General features: G+C 37.1%; 1 long non-coding RNA gene across 1 annotated transcript in view; it reads left to right on the top strand.

Moving 5' to 3' along the window:
* LOC106504828 overlaps window positions 1-27822 on the top strand; it is a 325567-nt gene that overhangs the window by 226128 nt on the left and 71617 nt on the right. The window contains exons 3-4 of the long non-coding RNA XR_001298660.2: window positions 21436-21529; window positions 23825-23871. This is a non-coding gene — a long non-coding RNA (uncharacterized LOC106504828). The remainder of the gene's footprint in view (window positions 1-21435; window positions 21530-23824; window positions 23872-27822) is intronic.

Raw genomic sequence — 27822 nt, 5'->3', positions numbered from 1 at the left:
TTTATTCCTCTCATTTTATTCTTTTTTTCAAAATAGTTTTAACTGTTCTAGTTCATTTGTCTTCTCATGTAACTTTTAGAATAATCTTGTCTATATTTACAAAAAATTGCTGGACTTTTTATGGAAGTTGCCTTAAACTGTATATCAATTTTGGGGAAAATTGATGTAATTACTATATTGTGCCATTAAATCCAAAACATATTTTTCTTTCATTTATTTAGACATTCTTTGAATTCTTCCATCAATGTTGTGTAGTTTTCAGCAATCAAGTATTAAACTTTTTTTGTTTTGTTTTGTTTTGTTTTGATTTATCCTTTTAGGGCTGCACCTGTGGCATATGGAGGTTTCCAGGCTGGCCTACACCACACCCACAGCAATGCGGGATTGGAGCCCTATCTGTACCCTATACCAAGCTCACAGCAATGCCAGATCTTAACACATTGAGCAAGGCCAGGGCTTGAACCTATGTCCTCATGGATGCTAGTCAGATTTGTTTCCACTCAGTCACAATGGGAACTCCACAAGTACTACACGTTTCATTAGACTGATGCCCGAGAATTTCATTTTTTGAGTGATTGTCAGTGGTATTGCATTATTATTTCAATGACTGTATGCTCACTGCTAATGTGTAGTAATGTAATGGATTACTTTGGCTTGTGTCTTGTGAATTTGCTGAACTCACCTGTTAGTTCTAGAGACTGATCCTGTATATTCCTAGGGACCTTCCAAATAGACAATTATATCATCTTCAAATAAGAAGAGTTTTATTTCTTTCCTTCCAGTGTGTGTATCTTTTATTTTTCTTTCTTGGCTTATTGAATTATCTGGAAATTCCAGCTTTGCACTGGATAAGAATGGACATACTTGCCTTGTTCTGATTTAAGGGAGAAAACATCATCACCAGTAAGTATAATTTTAAGTGTTAGGTTTTCTGTATACATTCCTTATCATGTTGATGATTTTACCTCTCTTTAAATTTTAAGAATTTACCTTTTTCTCAGAAAAAAAATTCCCATTTTTCTGTGTGTGTTCATCACAATTCAGTATTTAAATTTGTCATACTGTTTTTCTGCATTGATGTGGTATGTGATTGCTCTTCTTTAACTTGTTAATATAGTGGATTACATTGATTGTTTTTCAAATGCTCAACCAACTTTGCATCCCTGGAGTAAACAATTATATTGTCTACAAATAAGAATACTTTTATTTATTTCTAGTCTGCATGTCTTTTATTTCCCTGTCTTGCCTTATTTCACTGGCTAGAACAGTATGATTTGGTAATTGTGTCTAATTCTATGTACTGTTGAACTGTTAATATTAATGAGGGATATGATGCTTTAGTACATTTTGTGCATTTTCAGGTATGATTTCAGTATCAGAATAATATTAACTCTATGAAATGAATTGGAAAGTGTTCTTTCACATTTTGTTTTTAAAAAAGATTGGGAAGATCTAGTGCCAATTCTTTTTTAAATGATTGGTAGAAATCTCCAGTGAAACCATCTGAGCCTGGAGAATTAGTTTTTGGGGGTTGTAAAATTACAAATTAATAGTTTTTGCACAGCAAAGGAAACCATAAAAAAATCAAAAGAAAACCTGCAGAATGGAGAAGATAGTTGTAAACAATATAACTGACAAGGGCTTAATCTCCAAAGTATACAAACAACTCTTACAACTCAACAGCAAAACAAACAAACAACTCAATTGAAAAATGGGCAGAAGACCTAAACAGACATTTCTACAAAGTAGACATACTGACAGCCATCAGGCACATGAAAAAATGCTCAACATCACTAATTATTAGAGAACTGCAAATCAAAACTACAATGAGGTACCACCTCACAATGGTAACAGAATGGCCATCATTAACAAGTCAACAAATAAATGCTGGAGAGGATGTGGAGAAAAGGGAATTCTTTAATTGAAAAATATACCTGCATTCCTATGTTCATTGCAGCACTATTCACAATAGCCAAGACATAGAAACAACCTAAATAGCCATCAAATGAGGAACAGACTTGTGGTTGCAAAGAGGGAGGGGGAGGGTATTGCATGCACTGGGAGTTTGGGTTTAGTAGATGCAAAATATTACATTTAAAATGGATAAGTATTGAGGTCTTGCTGTATAGCACCAGGAGCTATATTCAGTTACTTGTGATGGAACATAATGGAAGATAATATGAGAAAAAGATTTTATATATGTGAATAACTGGTTCACTATTCTGTACAGCAAAAATTGACAGAACAAAAAAAATGTTTGATGGGTACAGGGTATTCAAATAATACATTTAATATTGGGTTGATTGTTGTAGTTTGTGTGTTTTTGAGAATTGGTCCATTTCTTCTTATTTGTCAAATTCATGTGTGTGGAGTTTTTCATCGTATTCTCTTACTGTTCTTTTGAAATCTGTAGGGAAGGCAGTAATAGTCCTTGTTTCATTCTTGATAGTGATAATTGTCATCCTTTCTCTGTTTTACTTCGTCCTTTTAGATGTTTATCAATTTTAGCGATCTTTTCAAAGACCCAGCTCACTTTTTCAATGATCTCTATTTTTCAGTTCTCAGTGTTATTGAATTCTAGTTTTATTTTTTATTACTTTCTTCCTTCTGCTTGATTTGGGTTTATTTTACTCTTTTTTTCTAGAGTTTTGATGTAATGAACTTAGATTATTTATTGGAGAGCTTTCCTTTTTATTAGTGCATACATTTAATGCTGTTAATCTCCTTCTTACTACTGCTTCAGTTGTGTCCCACACATTTTCATATATTGTATTTTTATTTTCATTTAGTTCAGTGTACTTTTTAACCTCTTGTTTTTCCTATTGACTGATGAGTTGTTCAGAGTGTGTTGTGTAGTTTCCAACTATTGGGAGATTTTCCCATTATTTTTCTGTTACTGATTTCTTTCTTGATTCCTTTGTGATGGCACAGAACAGTATATATTATTAAAATTCTTTTAAATCATTTGAGGCTTGTTTAATGCTCTAGGATATGGTAATTTGGGTACATAATCTGTGGGTATTTATTTATTTATTTATTTATTTATTTATTTTTGTCTTTTTGCTATTTCTTGGGCCGCTCCCGCGGCATATGGAGGTTCCCAGGCTAGGGGTCCAATCGGAGCTGCAGCCACCGGCCTACGCCAGAGCCACAGCAACGCGGGATCCGAGCCGCGTCTGCAACCTACACCACAGCTCACGGCAACGCCGGATCCTTAACCCACTGAGCAAGGGCAGGGACCGAACCCGCAACCTCATGGTTCCTAGTCGGATTCGTTAACCACTGCACCACGACAGGAACTCCTAATCTGTGGGTATTTATAAAGAAGGTGTAGTTTACTGTTGTTGGATGAAGTGTTCCAGTAATGTCAGTCAGATCCTGTTGAATGGTGTTGTTGATGAGCTGTATAGTTTGCTGGTTTTCTGTTTGTTCTATCCTTTTTTGAGAGAGGGGTGTTAAATTCTACCACTATAATAGCATATTTGTATATATCTCCTTTCAGATTTTGTTTCATATATTTCTCAGGTGAAATAAAAGGATGCAAAATAATATATCATGGAAACATTAATCAAAGGAAAACAGGAATGGCTGTATTAATATCAAGCAAAGTGACTTGAGAATAAAGAAAATTACCAAAGGCTGAGAAAGATATATGATGATAACAGGGTCAATCCATCATGAAGACATAAAAATCCTAAATGTTTATACACCAGTCAACAGAGCTGCAAACTACGTGAAATCTCTGTCATAGTATTTGAAGTGAGTTTTTTGTGGACAGCATATATTTAGGTAACAGTTTTTAATTTACTCTGCCAATGTCACTTTTTAAGTGGTGCATATGATATACATTTAATGTAATTACTAACATGTTAGGGTTTATGTTTGCCATTTTATTTCTATTTTTGTTTGTTTTCTTAATTTTGATTCCTTTGTTTTAATTTTCCTGCCTTCCCGTGAGTTGCTTGAATTTTGTTACTCCAGAAATTAATATTTTAAATCAGCAATGATTTGTTTAGCTCAAGATTTTACAACTTGGGAGTTCCCATTGTGGCACAGTGGTAAAAAACCCAGCTTTCATCCGTGGGGACACAGGTTCAATCCCTGGCCTTGCTCAGTGGGTTAAGGATCCGGCGTTGCCATGAGCTGTAGTGTAGATCACAGATGCGGCTCAGATCTGGCATTGCTGGTATAAGCTGGTGGGTACAGCTCTGATTTGACCCCTAGTCTGAAAAAAAAAAAAAAAAGAAGAAAAGGGATTTTATGATTTGGAAGTTTGAGTTTTATCCTGGGCTATATTCTCATCTGGGCTCTTCTGGTCTCAACAAGTCTCAGTCGTTCATTAATAGTCAACTGCCAGACTACTGCTGGACTCATTTACATTCTTATGATTGGCTTGCTGTCATCTGGGGCTGTGGAGCTGACTAGACTACCATATCTCATCACGAAGCGGGCTAACTTGAACAGTAGGATTTTGAGAGTGTGGAAACATGGATAGATTCCTAGAGTCAGAACTAGCACAGCATTATTCCTGCAGAATTCTAAACAACACAAATGACAAGCCTAACCAGATTCAAGGACTGAGGAAATGGATACCATCTTTTGATGAAAGAAGCATCAAAGTCATATTGCCAGAGAATGTGTATGTAGGAAACGGTGGCAAATTACTGCAGTTTACGCAAACTACTGCAGACTCTGCATGTTTTTTATATCTTATAAAATGAATTATACAATAAAATTCTTGAGTAGTTAAAAAGCAACAAACATGGCTTTAATAATTAGAAAGGCCCAAAATGGATGAAACGATGGGGGTGTATTGAAAAGAAATGCTTAGAGAGTGTTAGGAAATAATTTGTGCCAGAGAGGGGGAGTCTTTTTCATGTAAGGTTTAAATGGAAGTTGTTTTCCTCCCAAAAACCAGGGTGAAAGATACCCTCTATAGACTGAATGTTGTGTCCTCTAGATTCTAATCCCTCAAAGTGATGGTATTTGGATATAGGAGGCCTTTGGTGGGTGATTTAGGTCATGAGGGTAGAGGCTTCATGAATGGAATTAGTGTCAATATAAAAAGATACTGGCAGCTCCTTTTTTTTTTTTTCCTGCTTTTTTAGGGTTGCACCTGTGTCATGTGGAGTTTCCCAGGCTAGGGGTCGAATTGGAGCTACAGCCGCCAGCCTGCACCAGAGCCGCAGCAACACCAGACCCAAGCTGCATCTGCGACCTACACCACAGCTCACAGCAATGCAGGATCCTTAACCCACTGAGCAAGGACAGGGATCGAACCTGCAATCTCGTGGTTCCTAGTCGGATTTGCTTCCACTGCACCATGATGGGAACTCCTAAAAGGGATACTGGTGAGCTTCCTTCCTCCTTCTTCCATGTGAGGACAAAAGAAGAAGCTGAAAGAAGAAGCTGACCATTTGTGATTCAGTAAGCAGGCTCTCACCAGACACTGAATCTGCTGGTACCTTGCTCTTGGATGTCCCAGCCTTCAGAATTTTGAGAATTAAAATTCTGTTGTTTACAAAGCTAAAGCCACTCAGTCTATAGTATCCTTCTTATAGCAGCATCAATAGACAATGCTTCAATTCCAGATAGTATGCAAAGATGGAGTGCTGAGATCTATAGTAGATACTTTGGAAAAAAAAAAACAAAACAAATAAAAGAATCACACAAGAAAGAACATACCACCCTCAAATTGGTAGTGTTTGTCCTTATTTTGAAAGACTGAATCTGGAATATATTAGGTGCACTAGAGGAAAACAATGTAATTTAAGCTATGTTTGATATAGAGACAACTTGATTCCAGAATAATTAGATCTGATCATTTTGTATTTCTATTATCACTTTCTGGTTGCTGGGTAGAAACAATTCTTTTTATGATAGAGTGCATTGTGTGACAATTTAGAGTACAGAATAGCAGCTATCAAAAAAGGTAAAGACCTGGATTGTGATATTTCCCTTAGCTATACTTGGGTATGCTTTACTAGTTCTCAGTGTTAAAGAGTTGGAAATTAATACCAGGAGTGCACTTATGTATATTTTGCAATTTTTATAAATTAACCTTATCATAAAGTAAACTTTTTTCATTCTACACTATGGTTTCAATCATTAAACCGAATCCTTTATGTTCTTATTCTTGAACCAAAATGCAAACTGTAGCATGCACATTTTCTTGAGATTTAAGGATTTTAGGTGAAACTTTGCATTCAAAACACAAAGTAATATTAGTGTACCTCCACATTATAAAGATAATACAATTTTAATTTTTATGTTTAATTTTTGACTGTGCTTGAGGAACTGATCCTGCACCATAGCAGCAACCTAAACTGCTGCAGTGACAAAGCTAGATCCTTAACCCACTGCACCACAAGGGAACTCCCAAGATAGTAAAACTTTTTAGATACAGTTTCCATAATTTACTAGTATATGGGATGAGGAATTTATAATTTTAACTACAGCATCCCAAGTAGGCTATCTAAGAGGAGGTTAGGAATTTGAAGACATTAATGGGATAGAGAATTTCCTATTTATTTACCTTCTTCCAAAGTTAAGTAAGAAGTCTTTAAAGAATACCACTCATAGAAATTGGGAATGGCTGCAAAACAGATGATTGGGCTCTCACTACAAAGCTTGATTCAAGGGAGTTTCCATTGTGGCACAGTGGAAATGAATCCAACTAGTATCCATGAGGATGCGGGTTTGATCCCTGGCCTTGCACAGTGGGTCAGTGATCCGGTGTTGTGAGCTATAGTGTAGGGTGAAGACATGGCTCGAATTCCGTGTTGCTGTGGCTATAGAGTGGGCTAGCAGCTGTAGCTCCTATTCAACCCTCACCTGGGAACTTCCATGTGCTATGGATACAGCCCTAAAAAGCAAAAAACAAACAAACAAACAAAAACAAACAAAATACACACACACACACACAAAACCAAAAAACAAACTTGACACTCATGAGTAGATTATGAGTTTATGTAGGTCTTTTCTTTGGAACATGATTGGAAAATTGTCTAGAGAGAGGTTAACATGTACTCTTTAGATTAGGGGGGCACACATAAATACCCAGAGAATTCAATTTAGAGAATTCTGTAAATAGAGTCTGTTGAAAATAGCCTGTAAATGTAAGTACTACTAAGTCCATCTGTGCTATTACTGTTCGGCATGGTAAATGGGGATGTTTTCCATGGGACAAGTGAACATCATGAAAACTAGTTAGGCTAAAGATAGCCTGCATGTGCCCTTTCAAATAATTTCTCTTTTGTCAAATAAGAAACAAAATAGTTTGTTGGAAAATGACTATCTATGTTAAAGGTCCTCAAAGACCCTGACATGTACCCATATAATGACTGTGAGAGAATCTGAACTTGAATGCCAGTCTTACACCAGGCATTGATGGCCAATTACTGTTGACTGGTGAGGTGAGTTAAGCAGGAAAGAAAAAAAAAAAAACACAAAAGAATCAATAGAACCTCTTTCCTTTTCTTTCAACCGTGATATTATGGGCAGTGAGAAAAAAAATGAAAGAGGGATCAAAAAATAGAGCACATTCTTTTCCCCCAAATCTTGGGTCATCTTTGGTGGTCTTAGTGTTCTGGATTTTGGCTATTCTGATAGGCGCATGGTGTTATGTCATCATTGTTTTAACTTGCATTTCCCAAATGACGGATGCTTATTTACCATCTACAGATCTTTTATGGTGACGTGTGTGTTAAGGTCTTTTATTTATTTTTTTTAGTTGCATTTTTTTTCCTTAGTGTTGAAATTTTTTTTTTTTTTCTTGTTTTTGTTTTTGTCTTTTTGCCATTTCTTGGGCCGCTCCTTAGTGTTGAATTTTTTTTTTTTTTTTGTCTTTTGCCATTTCTTGGGCCGCTCCTGCGGCATATGGAGGTTCCCGGGCTAGAGGTCGAATCGGAGCTCTAGCTGCCAGCCTACACCAGAGCCACAGCAACGCAGGATCCGAGCTGCGTCTGTGACCTACACCACAGCTCACGGCAACGCCAGAACCTTGACCCACTGAGCAATGCCAGGGATCAAACCCGCAACCTCATGGTTCCTAGTCGGATTCGTTAACCACTGCGCCACGACGGGAACTCCGTTAGTGTTGAATTTTAAGTGTTCTTGGTTAGAAAACAGTCCTTTATCAGATATCTTTTGTAAATATTTTCTTCCAGGATGTGGCTTGTCTTGTTCTCTAGACATTGTCTTTTACAGAAGTTTTCAATTTTAATTAAATTCTGCTTTTTCAATTTTTTTCTTGAATCACCTTTTTGTGTTATATCTAAAAAGCATTATCTGTTAGTTTTATAGTTTTGCATTTTATATTTAGATCTTTGACCCATTTTCAGTTAATTTTTGTGAAGGATATAACATCTGTGTCTAGATTCAATTTTTTTGCATGTGGATGTCTAGTTGTTCCAGCCCCACTTGTTAAAAAGACTAGCTTTTCTCCATTGTACTGCCTTTGCTCCTTTGTCAAAGATCAGTTGGATATATTTATGGGATCTATTTCTGGGCTTCTTATTCTCTTCCATTGATTTACTTGTCTATTCTTTGGCCAATATCACACTGTCTTGATTACAATAGTTTCATGGTAAGTTCTGAAATTGAATAATGTCAGTGCTACAGCTTTGTTCTTCTCCTTCAGTATTGTGTTGGCTACTCTGGGGCTATTCTGGGTCTTCTGCCTCTCCATATAAACTTTAGAAGCAGTTTGCCAATATTCACAAAATATCTTACTAGGATTTTGATTAGGTTGTATTGAATCTGTAGATCAAGTTGGAAAGCGATGCTGTTTTTTTCAGGAGAGTGATTCATTTTGCATTACACATATTTCCGTATTTTTCATAACTCTTTGCCTAGGCAGTGCAGACAATAGGTTATATTTTTCTTTTTTGACTGTACCCACAGCATATGGAAGTTCCTGGGCCAGGGATCAAATCTGAGATGCAGGTGAAACCTATGCCACAGCTGCAGCAATGCTGCATCCTTAACCCTCTGCTCTGGTGGGGGGTTGAACCTGTGCTGCCACAGAGACAATGCCAGAACCTTAACCCATCGTGACACAGAGGGAACTCCAGACAGTAGGTTCTTAATGAAAAACATTTATTTTATTGAAAAAAATATCCCTTTAATTTATGTAGTATGTGATTTTGACATTTTGGTTGGGCAATATTTAGAGGAGATAAGGACTCTGAACATGGAGAAATAAATGTAACATCAGTGCCTAGTTATAACACTTTAGTCTGATTTAAAGTATCACTTTTTTTTTTTTTTTTTTTTTTTTTTTTGTTGTTTTTTTTTTGGCCTTGGCTATGGGTCCAGCTAGGGTTGAATCAATGTAGCCACCTACCCAGACACAGCACGTGGATCGAGCAGTCTGCACTACACCACAGCTCACTGCACGCCGATCTTTAAAGTATCACTTTTTATTATTTATCTTGTGCAAAAATGCATGTAATTCCTTGTTTTTCTTTTATATTCTATTAATAGCAATTAAAAATAAGTGCTTTGACAGATAATGTTCTTTGCCTTTGATTACTTTGGTTTTCTCTGACCTCCTGTATTTAAGAAGTCCATTAATTTTCTTAAATCCTATTTTCCTTATTGATAACCTGAGATACTTTATAGAATTGGATTTTATTCAATTCAATAATCATTTTGATTTTAATTCTTTGGTAAGTACTTGGCACTTTCATATATGGTATAAGTTTTAGTCACAAAACATTTTATTTTTACAACTGAATATTGAAAAATGGGCAGAAGACTTAAAAAGACATTTTTCCAAAGAAGACATACAGATGGTGAACAGGCACATGAAAAAATATTCAATATGAGTAATTATTAGAGAAATGAAAGTCAGAACCACAATGAAGTATTACTTCACACTGATCAGAATAGTTATCACCAAAAAGTCTACAAATAATAAATGCTGGAGAAGGTGTGAAGAAAAAGGAACCCTCATACACTGTTGGTAAGAATGTAAATTGGTGCAGCCACTGTAAAACAGTGTGGAGGTTTCTTAAAAAACTGCAAAGAGTTACCCTATGACCCAGCAATCCCACCCCGGGCATATAACCAGAGAAACAAACAAGCAAACAAACAAACCTCTAATTAGAAAAGATACATGTACCCCAATGTCCATGGAAGCACTATTTGCAATTAGCCAAGACATGGAAAAACCCAGGTGTCCATTGGCCAGATGATTGGCTCAAGAAGATGTGTACACATATGCACACAATTTAATATTACTCAGCTATAAAAAGAATGAAGCACTGCCATTTGCAGCAACGTGGATAGACCTAGAGAATATTATACTTAGCGAAGTCAAAGGCAAATACTATGTGATATCACTTACATGTGGAATCTAAAAAAGAATACAAATTAATCTGTATGTAAAACAAAAACCTATTCATAGACATAGGAAACAAACGTTACCAAAGAGGAGAGGGAGATGGGAAGGGACAAATGAGTATGGAATTAACAGATACAAACTACATAGAATAGATAAGCAACAAATATTTACTGTATTGCATGGGGAATTATATTCAGTATCTTTTAATGACCTATAATGAAATAGAATCACTATGTGTCTCCTGAAACTAACACAATATTGTAAATCAACCTTACTTCAATTAAAAAAATACTATGTTGGAGTTCCCACAGTGGCTCAGTGGAAACAAACCTGACTAGTATCCATGAGAATGTGGGTTTGATCCCTGGCCCCACTCAGTGGGTTATGGATTTGGCATTGCCGTGAGCCATGGTGTAGGTCAAAGACACAGCTTGGATCCTGCATTGCTGCGGTGCTGGCCAGCAGCTATAGTTCCGTTTCAACCCCTAGCCTGGGAACTTCCATGTGCTGTAGGTGCATCCCTAAAAAGCAAAAAAAAAAAATTGTGTTTTTATTCTACTGTAATGACATTGAAGTCCAAAGATGCTAGGTAACTTTCAGAAGTATCCTAGCTGGAAAACATTTGAACAGTATTGGGTACTAGAACAGTGTAAGTGTTTATGACATGGCTAGCAAGCTACAAGGAAAGATGCCTAAGCATTATATACCAGACTTGTTGAAACAGTTTTTGTTGGGAACACTTAGGCTGACAGAATGGTAGAAATGTGCCAGTCCCATGTTTCCCATTACATTGTAGTGAGTGCAGAGCCATCTGGCAGGACCAGACGTCAGATTGCAGGAGAGGGATTCTGACCCTCGGCTATGGTGCTTCAAAGCTGCAATATTAGGAAAGTCCTGGTCCTTTCCCTAGTGTGAACAGAAACTGAGATAAAATAAAAAATGTGATGGTGTGGAACCTTGTAGCCAGCTTTATCCTGTCATCTCAGTATTCATATTTGGGAAAGTGCTAGCACCTTGCCTCACATAAGTGATGCAGTGGTCATCAAGACTTGTTAACCAAGACTGGCTATTCTGAGCACTTGGTCATGTCAGTCTCCCTGGGATTTTGCAGGAAACGAACTCATTTGCTGGAAGTGGGCCTTCAGCGATCAATCTTGGACAAGTTAAGCCTTTCCTCTCAATTGTTTTTCTTGACATCTATGCATATTTTATGGATCTTACTTTCTACCTATAGAATGTTCATTTACAAAGTATTATTTGAAAGAAAGTATTAGAACTGGATTTGAGACTGGGTCTTCTGGCTCCACTTTCTATAATCATTACATTTCACCATAGCAGCTGAAGGATATTTGCAACAAAATAAATGCTGTTCTCTGGAATTTGGAAATTTTTGTTTGTAGTCGATGAGGAGCTAAGGAACATTTTTAAAGAGAAGAGAGGTATGATGTTGATTTTTCTTAAGAATGTAGATCATTGGCATTGTGAAGCATGAATTGAAAAGGTAACTAGGAGTTCCCGTCGTGGCGCAGTGGTTAACGAATCCGACTAGGAACCATGAGGTGCGGGTTCGGTCCCTGCCCTTGCTCAGTGGGTTAACGATCCGGCGTTGGTGAACTGTGGTGTAGGTTGCAGACACGGCTCGGATCCTCGTTGCTGTGGCTCTGGTGTAGGCCGGTGGCTACAGCTCCGATTCGACTCCTAGCCTGGGAACCTCCATATGCTGTGGGAGCGGCCCAAGAAATAGCAAAAAAAAAAAAAAAAAAGAAAGGTAACTAAATTTCCAGAAATGTAGGAGATATAATTATCTGGGATTGAGAAAGGAGAGCAAGAGACAGTTGCCAGAGGCAAAGTGAGCAGTCTACTGTTAGCTGTTAGCCATGGAGAGGGAGGAAGACAGGATTCTTGCTTTGACACTGAGTTTTCTATCTGTCTTCTTGGGAAATTGGGAGGACCATTGGCAGAATCTAAATGAAAGCAGATTTGATAGGATATTAAGAATAAAAATTTGGAATGAGCTTAATAAGGCTGGTTGGGTCATAAGATGGAAACTGAGGTCAGACCTGGACCATGGAATAGGTGTGGAAAATCATAACTGACTTCTAAAACAGCAATTTCATGACTGTTTGAAGCTGGAGTTGGACTATAAGAAGTTTTATGAGTAAGTTTGATTATAAAGTAGGGAAAATCACTAAATACAGAGTGCATTTAAATAAGGTAAGGAAAAAGAATTGGAGTACAAAGGAGTAGCAGTCTTGAGAGAAGCTTTTTAAAATTATTTTTGTTTCAGGATAGGAAAACATAAAATTTTGTGTGGTTTGAGCAAGGAAGCATCAAGTAGAGAGAGTGATGCTTAAATTGAAGGAGAATAATTTATAGAAAGTAGTTCTAGAGATTCTGGAAAGAAATGAGAATTTATATTATACATGCAGAACTTAGAAGAAAAAGAGATGCACATCTTTTCTTTGAGAAATAAACCAATGGAGAGTAAGGAAAAGATACTTTTAGGTAAAGGGATGAGGGCTGATATAATTTATTCATCAAATCAATAATATTTACTGGGAGTCAACTGCCTGAGAATGAATCTATCATAGAGGAAAGCAGAGCAAAGAGAAAGTATCTGAGTTTAATGGCATTTATTGGACAATTCCCAGTCTTAGCTGCCCTTATGGGCTTCTCAGTTATGAGGAAATATCACCTATATTTTGTTTAAGCTAGTTTGAGTTGGCTTAAGATAGTTATATGTTTGTCACCTGCAACATTGACCTTATCTACTGCAATCATAGTTTCCTCCTTGCCATCTAATCCAAATTCACCATGGCTATGGCCATATCATATGCCACACAACCCTCAACGATACTTTTCCAACCAAAAGTTCAAGGATTTTATTCTCTATTGTATTCTGTCTTACAAGTTCCCTTCTTCCGGTACATTCTAATATACTTTTGCTACTTAAAAGGCTTCTCTCTCATTGAATATGTCCCAACTCCTTTTTTTACCACCCTCTCACTTTCCAACTTACATTGTGAGCAATTTTGTTCTCACCCTCCAACACAGTAAGTGCTCTGTCCCAAGTATTCCTGAGTTCCTTAACTCTTCTTTTCAGTTAGGCTGGTAAAATAGCAATTATCATAGCTGATTATTTATCTGTTTCATGTTGTTCACTAGAGTGGTTGGAACACCAAGAGAAGTGATCAAAAAGCTCTGTTTGAAAGGATGAGGCTTGGCTACTCTGTGCTCCAAATTAAGGTGACCTGTGTACTCTGATTAGTTGGGAGAACGCTGATGTTAATATATCTCCAGGTGATGTTTCATGGACTCATTCTTGCCTATAGAACATAACTTTGGCTGCCAGAATTCTGTGAGCTGAAGGAGAGAAGAAGGCATGGATATCAAAATCTAGTGTGGGAATTTTCACTTAGTACCTGTGTTTACTGAAATCAGGCCTAAACTGTGCTTGGTTTTCCAAGTTTGGAGACCTTCCGTATTACATTTTCAGAAGAAAAAAAAAAAAAAATCAGGAGTTCTATTGGAATGGGAATAAATAGTTTTCTAGCTGTAAAGAACAAAAGATGAAATCTGGAGTTGAACTCTGCTGAGACCAACTCAGCAGAATGGGGCTGAAGAATGGGTGCTGTGAAACTTAAGGAAAAAAGTTAACATAAAACAAGACACAGAGACATTTAAGTAAAGGCGGGAACTGGGGGACTCAAGGTCTCAGGGACCAAGACCACCGCCTCAAGAAACCACGCTGCTTTTATTGTGCTTTTTAGGATTATGTCAAGTGGGGAGAGGGTTGTAGGTGTACAATATAGGTTTTTTTTAAGTTATTGTAAAAGTCACATAGCCGTTGCTGATTAAGCTTTTATTCTGACCTCGAGGCATTTAACAGTCATTAGCATTTGAGGAAGCTTGGCGTCAGCTATCTATGCATAGCATCTAGAGAATTACCATTGTGCTTCTGCAGGAAGTGCCTAGGTTTGCACCTTGGTTCTCCTTGCTAATGCATATCCTGCTAGCGACCCCTCATAGACCCCTTGGGGCCATGAGGCTCCTCTTTCTTTTATTATTAAGAGGAGGTATCATGCTGTGCAAACTGTGTGCCAATCTGCACAGGTCCACATGCATTAAGTCCTCATTCAGCTGACCCTATGAATAACTTATGCTTTTAGGTCTTTGTTCTTAAGCTTAAGTCATTCACCAGCACTGAGACTGTTTTCCAAGCAGGAAGATGGGGTAAAGCAAAGCAGGACAAGATGGAGTTTTCAGCAAAGAGGCTGAGAAAATATTGTAGAAACATGTCTCGCGACAGAACTCCTTAAATATATTTTCAGACGATTGTTCTGATTTCAACCCTGTTTTGTCTCCATTTCTAGAGATAATAGAGTCACTGATTTTTGAGCCTTATGGGAGTCCTGAAAGGTAGATTAGTTTGCTTCTCAGTTTAGCCTACTTTCAATAGGGGATCTAGCTATTTCTGATTTGCTGTCAATATTACCTGGTTCATTTGCTTTTCAGATGCCATAGTTTCATTGCTCTTGTGTCCCCTCATGTCTTCTTTATCCTCATGGACGAATGGCTTCAAAAACATTCTTTATCCTGATTTTAGTAGAGTTGTAGGAAGGAACAGAATTTATTGCAGGCTTTAAACCTGCAAGCTTTAGAAATGACTCCATTCCTGAAATCCTAGAAATCCTCATTTTCCCCCTATACTTTTGCTATTTAATTAGTAAATTATCCTGCCTAAGATAAGAGAAGACCTCTCTCATGACTGATGAAAACTGTCCCAAGTCCCACAAAATGACAATTTCTGCTCATCCCTACAGAGGAAATACTTCAGAGCATCCCTATCCAACTAATTCATTTAAAATGTATTATTTTATGGCAGATAATGTGCTTGGCAGCTTTACATACTTTATTCCATTTGTTTCTCAAAAATAGCCCTATGTATCATATCTTAAGGTAAACAGTGAAGCTCTGAGAAGTTGTTACTTTCCCCAAACCACAAAGCTACTATGAACTTCAACTAAATCACAAACCCAGTCTCTCTGATTCTAATTCTTTCCATTCAGCTTCATTTTGCATTTTATCTAAGAGCTGCTGAAAAGAATTATTTCTGCTGTTCCCTAAAGAAACACATTTTCTATTTTCTATCTCTGTAAGAGTGTTGTTTGGTGTTGGTTTGCTTTTGTTTTGCCGAGTGAAGAACAGTCAAAGAGATGAAAATGTAGTTGTCAGTTGTCCTGTTTGGAGTTATTGTTTTGCAATTATCTGACATGCACTTGCCATAAATAATAATGTTTTTTCTCTCTCTCTCTCTCATTATAATTATCCCAGGTAAGGTAATGTTACATTAATCATTTGGTTAAAGTGTTTTCTATCAAATTTCCCTACAATAAAGTTGGCATTATTTTCTTTGTAATTAAAAGTATTTTGTAAGGAGGCTGTGTAAATAATGATTCCTTATTAAGATTTTCCCTACCAGTTTTAGCACTCAGTGTTGATTTTTGAAAACTCTCATTCCTTCTACATGTAGTATTTTGCCTTCTACAGTAAAGAACTTTCTCTTAATCTCCCCCATCCGCCCGTTCTTCTCCCTCTTTCTTTCATTTGTATAGATGCATGGATTTCTACCTTTTTCAACTTCTTAAGAAGTTTTTGTTTATTATTTCTTCGAATACGTTTTCAATACCATACTCTTTCTCTTTTTCCAGAATGTCAGTGACACAGATATTAGATCATATGTTATCATCTCTCAAGTTTCTGAGACCCTGTTCACATTTTTAAAAATCTTTTTTTCTAATCTGTTGGTTAGGTGAGATAATATCTATTAATTTATTTTTAAATTCACCAATTCTTTTTACTATTATTGTCATTCTGCTTTTGAGTCCATCCAGTGGGTTTTAAAATATTTTCTTCCATTTCAGTTATTGTATTTTTCAGTTCTTAAATTTCCACTTCAGTTTTCTTTGTGTATTTTTCTTTGATAATTTTTTCTATTTTAAAATTTGTTTTCGGGATTTTTGCAATTAGTCATTTGATAATTTTGATAATAGATGATTTAATATCTTGTAATGATAATCACAATGTTTATGTCATCTTAATATCGGTATGAGTAGGTTATGAGATTGCAAACTTTGAAGAGTCTTCCTTTGCTGAATTATTTTAAATTAAATTATGGAAATTAAAATATATGTTATGCAGCTCAGAGTCTTATTTTAATCCAATGGAAATTGTTTCAGCAGGGAATTTACCCAGTAAGGTTCATACTGAGTTCCAAATCTCCTTCTGTGGGCTGAGATTTCAAAGTCAGTTTAGATTTCAAAACCATGGTATAGAGTTTTGCATCTGTTTCTAATGTGCACCATCCAGGGGACAGTCTGGGACCCGGACAGTGGTCTGTCCATTAATTCAGTTCTCAAAGTCTCAGGTATGCTGCTGATTTGTACCAGATTCATGCCTCTGAGGCATGAATTTGAGCCCAGAGTTCAAAAATAACTATATGGGGTCAATCCTCCAAGCTCTTCTGTTTGTGTAACCTCTCCAGTACTTTTTTGGTTCACTGGAACTCCTCTCTACAGATGGGTCCCATCCCGTTTGAACTGCAGCACTACTGAAGGGAAAGGGAAATGATCCTACTTTAGAATTTTGGCTCTTGTGAGTTTCCCTTATAGGCTGCTTGTCCTGTCTCTGTCCCTACCATGTCAAGATTTCTTGGGAGTTGGGGTACAAGAAAATGGAGGGGAAAAGAAAAAAAAAGTGGAATGTTTCTGCTTTCTTTCTATGTGTTTCCCTTCTATGTGATTCCCCTTACTACTCAGCCAAGCCAAAAAAAAAAAAAAAAAAAAAAAAAGAACAAGATAATGCCATTTGTAGCAACATGGATGCAACTAGAGATTCTCACATGAAGTGAAGTCAGTCAGAAAGAGAAAGACAGATACCATATGATATTACTTATATGTGGAACCTGTGGCACAAACGAACCTATCTACACAACAGAAATAGACTCACAGTCATGGAGAACAGACTTGGGTTGCCAAGGGGGAAAGGGAGAGAGTGATAAGGACTGAGAGTTTGAGGTTAGTAGATGCAAACTCTTACATATAGAATGAGTAAGCAATGAGGTCCTACTGTATAGCACAGGAACTCTAACCAGTCTCTTGGGATAGAACATGATGGAAGATAATATGAGAAAAGTGTGTGTATATATACATACACACATGTATATAAAATGTATATATTTTAATATGTAGACATATATAATGTATACGTGTGTATATATGTATGTATATATACACATTGTATATATATATTGCAGTATAGTATATTTACAATGTTATGATTTCTGCTGTACAACAAAGTTATCAGTTATACATATATATACACTATTATTTACTATCTTTCCCATTATGGTTTATCATAAGATATTGGTAGTTCTCTGTGCTATATGGTAGGACCTTGTTGTTGATCCATTCTATATATAATAGTTTTCTGTTAACCAAACCTCCCATTCCATCCCTTCCCTAACCACCTCCTTGGCAATGACAAATCTGTTATCCATGCCTGTGAGTCTGTTTGTGTTTTGTAGATAAGTTCATTTACATCATATTTTATTTTTTTAATTTAAATTTTTTTTGCCACACCCGCAGCATGTGGAAAGTCTCAGGCCAGGGATTGAAACTGTGCCAAAGCTGCAGTAATGCCAGATCCTTAACCAGCTGCACCACATGGGAAATTCCAATTTGTGTCATATTTTAGATTCCACATATAAGTGACAACATATGGCATTTGTCTTTCTTATTTACTTAGTGTGATAGTCTCTAGTTGCATCTATGTTGCTGCAAATGCAGGCCATTTATATTTAAATTTATATTGTATTTAAAATGTTTATACTGACAAAGCAATAATCTTCTAAAAATACAACTGGGTATAATCTCATTCAGTGATTAAAAAGCAATATGAGACCTTACATGAATGTGCATAGTGGATGGACCAAATGCTCTCTTACCTGGGCTCCCTCTTTGCTATGTGTGTTTCACCTTGCATAACTGGGTACTCTAGCTGAAGATAAGTGGGAAGCTACTAAAAGATTTTAAGAAAGGCATTTTCACCATAGAAGAGTATTTTGGTGGCACATAGGGGCGCTCTGGAGGGAGAAAGAATAGATAGGGAAATATTGATTAGTAAGGTATTTGAGTAATCTGCACAGTGTTAGGCAGAATAATAGCTCTGAAGATATTCAAGTCCTAACACCCAGAACCTGTGAATGTTATTTATATAGTAAAAGAGACTTTGCAGAAGTGATTAAGGATCTTGGAATATGGTCCTTAACCTGGATTATCGAAGTGGCCCCATCTAATCACATAGGTCTTCAAAAATAGAGAATTTTCCTGGCTTATTGTTAGAGAAAGATATTGAAGGAGAGCAGCTGGGTCAGAAAGATGGTAGACTACTGGCTGGAAGATAGAAGAAGGGGACAACAAGCCTAAGAATGCATGTAGTCCCTAGAAAGTGAGAGAGGAAAATAAGTGGATTCTTTCCTAGAGCCTGCTAAAAGGAACACAGCTCTGCTGATCCCTTGTCTTGAGGCCAGTGGGATTCAGGTGAGGCTTCTGATCCATAGTATTTTAAGACAAGAAATTTGTGTTACTTTAAGCTAATAAAGACGTGATAATTTGTCATGGCAGCAATAGGAATCTAATACACAGGCATAAATTGACGGAAACCTAAATAAGGTTATGAGAACTCAGATGGGGGAATGTGGGGATGATTTGAAAGGTATTTAGGAGGTGGAATTGATAAGACTTGGTGATAGAGAGAAAATATGTAAGAGGAAGAGAGAAGGCAGAAAGCGAGAGTACTCAATGATATTTCTCATAGTGGGGTGCTACTGTAATGAATATTGAAAAATGTGGAAGTGGCTTTGGAAATGGGTAATAAGTAAAGGCTGGGAATGATTTTGAGGTGCATGTAAGAAAAGCCTAGATTGCCTTGGTGGTGATGTCATTCTGACTGGCCACTCAAGAGGGAGAATAAAAGTTTAGTTTTACATTTGCCAAGTTGGAAGTACCCGAGGTTCCGCTAGTGGAGTAGCCAGTTGAATTGATCAGATCTACGGATTTAGAGTTTAGGAAAGAGATTCTATGTATAGACATAGAGTTTGGGGAGTGATCTACATATAGATAGAACTAAGGTGGATTTCAGTGTGTTGTAGCATCAATGATCAATTAATAAGGAGAAAGCAGCCTGCATCAACAAATCTGCTACATACAATTAGCTTTGAAGGATACAGAGAGATTTTGTATTTGGGAGTGTTTGAAAAAGGATGTGAGTTGAAGGAGGGTTAGAGGAATGTACTGAGTATGTTTGAATGTTAATTTAAAGACCAATATAAGAGAGAGAATATAGAGGCAGGGAAGTGAAGAGAGAATGAGTAGACCGACAGGCTTGCAGGGTTAGAAATGGTTGAAATTTGGCATAGGAGGAGATGTTGGTTATCTTCATGAAGAGGCTCTCCTGTTCAGTTGTAGAAGGAGAAATGACAATAATTATGGCAGGAGCTACCCACCAATAGACAGTAGAACTTAGTCTAAGAATGGCTCTGGAGCCAGGAAGCTGGAGTTAGAGTTATTGCCATTTAGACACTAAATCTGGGCTCTCTAGCCAGTTTCTAGATTTTAGGCAAGTTATTTAACATGTGTCATTTAGTTTCAACATATACAACATGCTAATACTAATTTACCCATTTTATCAAATTAAAGTGAGTATTAACTGAGTTACTACCTTATAAAAGACTTGGAGCAGTGTCTCCAGAGAGGAAGCACAATAAATGTTTGCCATTGTTATGAGTATCATCATTTTAAGTGCATATTTATTTTTGCCTTTTTTATGATGGATTTCCCAATCTAGCCTTTGCACGTCTGGAGGTCATGGCAAGACCACTCTTAATCTGTACAAAATGGTGAAACTATGAACACAGCCACAACCTGGTGGTATCATTGAGCACTGTTTGTGGAGCCACTGTGACTCGTGGTCACTCCTGGTTAACTGATTGGGTATCTGTTTGAAGATAGAAATATACTTCTCCAAAATCTCATCTTTAAAAGTGATGGGATTGGTTTATATGATTTCTCACCATGTTTCTAAACCACATGCTGTAATTTTATTCCATGTGAATTACACAATTAGCAAATAGGATATAACATGTTATGAACATAGCTCCTTTCCCAACATAGTTATCCCACATTCTTTTTCCTCATTTGTATCTGATTATGCATAATTCTGAACAGCTCTTTCTTTAGGCTTTGATGCGTACTCTACTTTGATATGATTATATTGCTATATATTATTTATTATGGTTCAGTATTCTACTTTCCTGCTGAGTGAAAAGCAGAGGTGAATAAAATTCCTGCTCAGTTACACTGAAGTAAGGGCAAACAAAATTAGCAGAAGTAAAAAGATCAGAAAATTATTTTTATGCTGAAGTTTTGTGTTCTTTTTATTGTTTTACTATACTTTTAGTTAGTAAATATTTTCTAGAGACTTTGTGCTATCTAGCCTTGATAGAAATGGGGGAGGGTATAAATATTTATATATTGCCGTTACTATAATGGTGATTTAAATTACGTGCTGAGCAGTTTATATGATTTTTCACAGCCATTGTTACATTTAATATCTATCACAGTGTGATAAACTAGGGAGGGGCAGCCTCAGGAGAGTATCTTGAACCTAGAAAACATTCCATAAATATTTACTATGGGCTAGTCTTGTAATATTTTTACTGTCCTTTTTAAAAATGCAGATTTGGGGACATGATGATTCCAATCTGGGCTTTCTTATTAATTATGCAACACTGAGCAAGTTGGTTAAAGTCTTTGGTCTCAGCTTTCTCTTCTCTAGGTTAGACAGAGGATCTGTGAACTCTAAGGTCTATCTTTCTATAAAGTTCTGATATGGACCACACATATTTAAGAACTACATCCACTAGCTCCTTTCTTTGTGAAATTTTTGTGTTGTCTTTAAGTTGCAAGTTGACCATTTATATGGACAGATCCTGAAATTTAACTGTCTTCATTGCTGTTACTGTCCAGTAGGAGGTCAGTAACAGTACTCTGGAAGACCCAATGAGTTGATGACTGGGGCAGACCAGCGTTTCCTGGAGCAGCGTTTGCCAATCTTTCCGGGGTAAGTTGAGTTGAAATTGGATAGTTAAACCACCATTGCCCTTCTCACTCAGAAGTGAAGAATGTTGATTGAAATCCAGTCCACATGATGATTTTAGTTCTTGAAGAAAGTTTGCTGCTGAAGCGTTTCATATTTCTTTGATGCTTTGGATTGGGAAAGTGGCCAGAGAAATGTTTTTGGATCTTGGGCACAAAAATCCAATGCAGAAAGTGAGCTGTATAACTGAATCACTTTGCTGTACAGGAGAAATTAATACAACTACACTTCAATAACATTAAAAAAGAAATAATGAATAAATTTATTGACATAGTAGCATTCACCCCCCCTCCCAGAAAAAAAGGGAAAGTGAACTAGAAGATAGAGATGATTGCCCCTAAGATCTGCCCCTCAGACACTTGCTGAGTGACTGGCCATCTGCACCTAGGATAACAGAGGCTTTCCTGAACTTCATTGTAGATGAGAATTTAGATCAATATGTACCTTTTGCTAGATTCTAATTTTCTGTCTTGGATAGATAGTTCTTATATATCAGTACATAGCTGTGGACAAGCTCTGTTTAACTGCAACTTTTACTAGAATTGGCATTTGCTTATTTAAAACCCATAATGACAGAGACCACATCTCTCTGATTTTCGGCTTTATTCCTGGCACCTTCCTGATGGCCACAGTACCTGATCATAGGAGACACTTAGTAGGCAGTGGTGGGTAAATGTAAAATAAGAACGTTTGATAACCTTAGCCAGGGGTCAAAGAGATTTCAGCATTGAAGGGAGCCTCTATTTCTTTGGGTGGGCAAGTGGAGTGGTGACAGTGCTTCCTGGAAAAGAGGGACTGTCACTGATTCTTTTGGCAAAGCAGAGGATACATTTTCTTTACAAATACCCAGAGCATACAAAATTGGATTATTGGATTTGAATTCCTTGTTTTTCAGATTTCATAAAAGGAAAACCAACCAGATACAGGGCTGAACCAGCAAAATATCAGATGATTTAAAATAGCAGTTGAGAAAGTGTGTGAGGAGCGTTACAGAAGAGGGAAGGGAAGGGGAGCTGGTGGAGGATTAGCTGAGGCAGCCAAAGGCGTGATTTTGGCTGACGCAGCAGACACAGCATGAACCAAAGTCAAGGACAGGGGAGAGAGGCAGGGGCTTAGAGCTATTGCTGTAGGAACCTCCAGGCATCTACCAAGAAGGAGATCAAGACATGTTTTTACTGATAAGCAGGGCCAATGTGAAGGGCAGAACTTTGATCATGAAAATTTTTAATTATTCAGATATTGATCAGAACACCTAGAAACCAACTACAGAAAAGAGAGTTTGAGAACAGGGCAGGATTTCTTAGATTCATGCTGCTCTTCCTAGGCTGTGCTCAGTAGTTGCTATTCTAAGTGCATCCTAGGAAAAAAGCCAACTATGATAATGGGTTAGACTTTGGGGAATGGCAGTGACCACAATATTATTAGACTTTAAATGCTAAGTGGAGAAACACTAAAGGAAGTTGATTTTGTAGGAACATGTGGAAAGCCCTAGGGATCACTGATAGAAGTTTTATAATGTGAAGGGAAAGAAGGGAAAAATATTTAAAGGCGAATTGAAGTGTTTCTTTAAAACCAATAAAGAAAATTAAACCTTTTTAATGATCTTAGACCAGTAATAGAGTCTCAGAGCAGGGCTTGTCTAAATATATCGGATGTCTCTCTGGCCTTTGAAAATTGCTTTATATGACTTTACAAGTCTGGTTGAGTGATGGGCTTTTATTTTGGGTCTTGGTCTCAGTGGGTAGTACCAAATCAACAGAGATACCCTAATTTAGGTCCATGAAATTTTTGCCTGTACTTTGTAATGCCCCTGCAGCTATGCTCTCTTCTCCAAGCCTTGCCTTCCCTCTAAAATAGCTTCTGCCAGACTGCTGTTTCTAAAAGAAAGATTTGAAATTTTCACTCCTTTGCCTAGCTTTCATTATCTTGTATAGGAAAGACAGGTCTTTAAAATTTGGTTCACTCACTCCTTTGATCTCTGTTTGCTGCCCTGCCCTTACGTGAACCATATCTAAATCTTTTTTTTTTTAATAATATATTTGCCTTTATTTTTTACTTTGGTATAATCTTAGATTGACATAAACTTTGCAAAGGTAAAATAGAGTTTACATATGTACCCCTACTCAGTTTTCCCTATACTTAGCATCTGACACTACTATGGTATATCTGTCAAAACCAGGAAACAAATATTGGAACATTACTGTAATTCATGAGCAGAGTTTCAGCAGTTCCTCCACTAATGTCCTTTTTCTATTCTAGGATTCCACTGAAGATAGTGCATTGCATCTAATCATCAGTCTCCTCTGGTATGAAACCATCTTTCAGATTTTCCTTGTTTTTTATGGTTTTGAGAATTTTGAGGAATACTGGTATTTTGTGAAGTATCATTCAGTTTGAGTTTGTTTTGATGTTTTTCCTCATGACTAGACTGGGGTTACAGATTTTTGTGAAGACTATCACAGAATGATATGCCCTGCTCATCACATCATCTCAAGGGGAACATGTGATCAACATGACATCACTGTGATGTTAACACAGTGGTTAAAGTAGTGATGGCCAGGTTTCTCCAATGAAGAGTAAATAATTTCCTTTTTCTGTACTCTCTACCTATAAGTCAATCACTAAGCCGGCCCACATACAAGGCACACACAAGGGTGAGGGGAGGATTATGTTCCACCTCCTGGAGGGAGTAGTATAACATAAATTATTTGGCATTCCTCTGAAAGTCAATTTATTTCCTTTCCCGTATTTACTTACTTACTAACCAGTCAATAATATATTTATATCAGCATCATCTTCTGACTATTCATTTTCTACTTTGGATGATAATCCAATACTTCGTTATTAATTTTGTTTTTTGCTATGTTCCAGCTTTGGCCACTGGGGGCTTGAAATAATTGGCTTGAACTTAGAAAGGACTGTTTTGCTACCAGTGATAAAACCAGCTCAGGCCTGCCTAAGCCAAAGAGAAGAAATGTATTAGAAAGACTTAAGAGCATCTCCCAGAACTTTTGAGCTAGAATACATCCAGGTCTCTGAAGAACTGGAATGGATATTTAGAAAGCAGTCTGCACCCCTACTTCCCCTTCTGCTTTCTGCTCTGTGTCTATTTCATTTTTCTTTCTCCCACTGCAATCTTAGATCACATGGTGGGACATAGCTATTTCAGAACTACTGACTTCATGTGTTTAAGTAACAGTAAGGAGAGTAATATGCCTTTCTTTAGGTCTCATATCAAAATTATTGGGAAATGAAAATGTATTTGCTGAACTTAGTTTATGCATTTCTGGTCCAAAAACTATGGTTAGGAGTGTAGAGTCATGAAGTCCAAACTTGGCTCTAGGGGTCCTCACCTGTGTCAATGTTCTAGACCAGGGAGCATTTCCTAGACAAAGGTGGAATGTTTTGAGCTTTTCAGGTGCCCGTAAAGGGTCCATTGTAAACATATATTGGACTAGAATGCTGCTTCTGGGAGTTCCCGGTATGGCTCAGCAGTAATGACCCTCACTAGTATCCAAGAGGATGCGATTCAATAATGGCCTTGTGCAGTGGGTTAAGGATCCAGCTTTGCCACAAGCTGCTGCATAGGTCGCAGATGTGGCTCGGATTGTGTGTTGCTGTTGCTGTGGCTGTGGTGTAGGCCAGCAGCAATAGCTCTGATTTGACCCCTAGCCTGGGAACTTCCATATTCTGTGGATGTGGCCCTAAAAAGACAAAAAAAAAAAAAAAAAAAAAGAATGCTGCTTCCTCTGTTAAATGCACTTTTACCTTTCTTCTGCACAGAAGGCTTCACATCAAGCAATACTTCTAAGATGTCATCTCTGTCTAAGTATTTCTCATAGAGATACTCAAAATTTTATTACTAATAAATACATTATTTATTATATGGTATCTAGGTACATATTTTTTCTCAAGTTTCTAAGCCCTAGAGGAAGCTTCCCTTCCATGTGTAGTTCATCTTAATATCTCTAAGCTCTAATATCATTTCTAGAACATTATAGGTTCAATAAATGGTTTTTGAATGAATAAATGATGAAATATTAGTAAGGTGTGTATTAAATTATGGTTGAGCTGAAGTCACAAAAGTTTGCAAAACTAGTGAACTTTAGTTAAAAACATATTAATAGCTGCTGATTAAACAGTTAAAGAGAATTTTCACTCTGCTGATCACTACAGAGAAGCCTTAGAAAATAGGCTGCTTTGAAAGAAAACCAGCTCTTCAGAGATGGGAAGAATTGGGAAGATTCAAAGGCAAGTAAACTGAACAAATCTTTAAGAGATAAGTGGAAGTGAAAGAAAATAAAACACAGAGTATTAATTTGCAGGGCCTAATTCAATCAGTGAGAAAGGATTTCTCAAATGTATTTGCAGGAGACAGACGGTAAAAAGAAAATTGGTTTGCTGAAAAATGAGAATGGGGAATTAGAGACTAGGCTAAGCAAAGGGAAATTTGTTCGACAGCTGCATTTTGCTTTGGTCTTTACAGATCTAAGGGGAGATAAAGAATCACTTAGAATAGAAACCATGCTTGTTTTAAAGTAGACACGCCATAGGTGAGGGTGGGTAAATGACTAGGAAGAGAGAAGTTGAAAGAAATATATCCAAACTCTACTGTGTCTGTCTAGACTCATTGACAGTCTCATAGTGATGGTGGCCTCATGTCAGGCACTCACACTTTATCTGATATGCTTTTTTTTTTTTTTTTTTTTTAACTTTTCAGTCACATTCCAGTAATCCACTGTGGTTTTAGGAACCCTGCTTGTAATTCTCAACCTGCTGTATTTTACCTAAGTCCATAATGCTATCCTGGGAAGAGTACAAACGATGAGTTAGAGGAACTGAGATTCTAGCCTTTAGTTGGACACATGAATTGGGAGAACAATAGCATGTCATTTTAAGTTAAAACGTGGAGAGTAGAAGAGGTTAATTAATAAAATATTATGTCATAAAATAAGCAATAGGCCAAGGGAGAACTAAGGGGAATACCAGCTCTTGAGGATCAGGAAGAAGGGCAGGGGATCAAAGTAAGGAAATTAAAAATGAATGGTTCTGGACATAAGAGGAGCATAAGAAATGTCACAAAGAAGAAAGAGAGTCTCAAGTAAGAGAAAATGGTCAACAGACTCAAATACTGCAGAGATTAACCAATTTTTGTTTTTAAAAGGGTCCTTTTTATTGAATATTGCTATATCCATTAAGACATTATTATTATCTTTTATTTTTTTTTGCCACACCCACTGCATGTGCAAGTTCCCAGGCCAGGGATTGAACCTGTGTCACAGTGGTGCCAATGCTGGGTACTCAACTGCTAGGCCACCAGGGAACTCCTTTTTTTTTTTTTATAAATTACTTTTTATTTTAATTTGATGATTGGGAGAAGATAGCAACATGTAAGATAAATCCAAGCTAACTACTTTACATGTCTATTTTAACTGAGACAATGGTCTCACTGGCACTTTGCTTTGGCTAGGACCTTTGAAATTAAGGCCACACAATGTAGGCAAACTAATGCCCATGTCAGTGAATAGAGTTCATATACAAAAAGCTAGACAAGTCCCTCTCACCAGTGTGTATGTATAGGTCTGTGTGTGTGTTCATGTCAACATTTAATTAGAGGCAACTGAATTTGTAAAAATAGTCTGTGGTATTGCATTTGAAGTTTGAAAATAATACTGCTGAATTTGAGATGTTACATTTATCTTCACCTACTGTTATTTTTGTCTTCTCTAAATGTAATGAAAAGCTCTAGCTGATTTTAAATGCTTTTTTAAAATTTGTGTCAGTTGCAAGACTATAATTTCAGTTATTAAGGAGTGAAATAAAAGGATAAAAAGGTTATTTCTATCTTCTGAAGCATCAGATTATCTTTTCTTGCCTTAAAAAGAATTATTTGGGAGTTCCTGTCATGGCGCAGGGTTAACGAATCCGACTAGGAACCATGAGGTTGCGGGTTCGATCCCTGGCCTTGCTCAGTAGGTTAACAATCCAGTGTTGCCGTGAGCTGTGGTGTGGGTCGCAGACATGGCTCGGATCCTGCGTTGCTCTGGCCCTGGCATAGGCTGCAGCTACAGCTCCGATTAGACCCCTAGCCTGGGAACCTCCATATGCCGCCAGAGCCGCCCAAGAAATGGCAAAAAGAAAAAAAAAAAAAGAATTATTTGAAGGGACAAAAAACTTTAAATGATAGACATTCCAAGAACACAAGCATGTGCAATGATAATTGCTTTCAATTACATAATTTGATTTTTAGTAATTTG

The sequence above is a fragment of the Sus scrofa genome, chromosome 9, assembly GCF_000003025.6.
Source record: "Sus scrofa isolate TJ Tabasco breed Duroc chromosome 9, Sscrofa11.1, whole genome shotgun sequence".
NCBI classification, from domain to species: Eukaryota; Metazoa; Chordata; class Mammalia; order Artiodactyla; family Suidae; genus Sus; species Sus scrofa.
Note: the sequence above shows the minus strand (reverse complement) of the source record. Positions and strands in the feature narration are given on the sequence as shown.